Source organism: Phalacrocorax aristotelis, chromosome Z, assembly GCF_949628215.1.
Source record: "Phalacrocorax aristotelis chromosome Z, bGulAri2.1, whole genome shotgun sequence".
In the NCBI taxonomy this organism is placed as follows: domain Eukaryota; kingdom Metazoa; phylum Chordata; class Aves; order Suliformes; family Phalacrocoracidae; genus Phalacrocorax; species Phalacrocorax aristotelis.
In genome coordinates, this window is record NC_134311.1 from 6,675,257 (window position 1) to 6,677,060 (window position 1,804).

The window sequence follows — 1,804 nt, forward strand, 5'->3', positions numbered from 1 at the left end:
ATTGCAGCTCAGCCCTAGCATGGTGGGGCAAGATTTGTTCCACTGGTTACTTCTCATACTGCAAGCCTGGAAAATCAGCTGCTCAAAGATACCAGAGATTCAAAGATATTACATTGGAACTGATCTTATTGATGGAGAAACCAACAGTAAGACAACTGTGATGGCTTTAGTGCGTGAAGCTCGTTATTGATGAGTTCAGCATTCAAACACCGTTAGAGTTTGGGAACTTCTGTATTTGTTCTTGACAGCTGAAAATAGTTACTGCAGTGTGACTCCCATGCTTTGCACCCCCCTACAAATAACTGTGGGTTTATACATAGTTTTTTTAATTATGATGCTGAAAGGAAATGGATAATACAAGTATTCCAGTGAATATACACATGCCTGTTCATCTTCACCAATCATTTCTTATATTGTGAACTGTCTTTGCTAAGATAATTATTCCTGTGATTAGTAAGCTTCTAAACTAAGATCAGAGGTGTCAGTTCTCAAAAGAGTTCTCAAAAGAGAGAAGACTAAAACAATGACAGTGACAATTTACACTTTGCTTACATTTATGAGTGTATAAAATAACACTGAGAAAGGGTAAGTCAGAAAAGAAGCAGAGAAGTTGTAGAAAGAAAGCAAAGCAACTGCATTGAATGGTATATGGAAAGCACTAAGAAACATGAAACATTATTCTTCGACATTGCAAAGGAACAATTAAATGTTTAAATTGTTCTTTTAGTCTCAGTAGAAAGTGTTTAACTTCAGTGAAGCTGCAGCAGATGCTGAAAGAGATTTTTGAACTGGGAAATAAGGTGCTTTATTCACAGAAAAAGTTATTGCTAAGCAGGATTAACAAGGACTTGTTCTGAGCCTTAATTTGTATGTTCACTAAAAATAGCAGGTTGGATTTTATTTTGTCACCCGCAGAGCTCCTATAGATTCAGTGGAATGCCACAAAATGACATCAGCTTATTATTATCTGAGCACAAAGTAATTCTGTCAGTTCAGTGTGTGTTTTTTGAGACACGCAGACGTTGACTTGTAATAAGTTGGCAGAAAACTCAGATTTGCCTCTTAACAATCCTATTTAGTACCTGACTATGACAGCATCAGTTCAGGTAACAGATTGTAAGGATCACAGCCACATCTTGCTGTTCTTTTGCATAGAAAATGCCTGTTGACTTCAGAGGAAGGTTTGTACCTGGAAAGACTGTAGATCTCAATTCTCTTTGATTACCGTCTCATAAGCACGTGTAGCCAAACCAATCTCTGTTAGAGCAAGTGTATCCTTGCTCTTGTCATTGTTCAGTGTGAGGCTATCCCACAGATTTTGTCAGGATGTCTGTGTCTGAAAAGCTAGTATGACTGCACCTAAAATAATCATAACTGTCTTTACTTCTTACAGTTCTTTTTCTGGGACTCTCTGAAAGGAAATCTGCATGTACCCATCAAGGGTGGCAATTCTGCACCGCCAGTGGTGGGTCAGATCCCACAGGTTTCCATGCCACTCCTTTCCAGGTTCATCCGAGATGAAGTGACAACAAAAGCTGGGATGTGCTATGTCTGCCTAGGCCTACAGTGATGAACTGATGGTTGTGCACTATTCACAGCCAGCAGAAAAAAACAGTGGACTTGTGGCCATCATGGATATTCTGTTTTACACCTACACCCAAAGGTGACACTTGGCTACTCTAGGATTAGACCAGACTCAGAAAGGGGGGTGGGGGGTGGGGGTGGGGGGAAGCTACATTAGAATATTTTTCACCATACCTGCTAAATGCAGGTTAACTTTCTGTCTGGAATAAAATCTGTACAG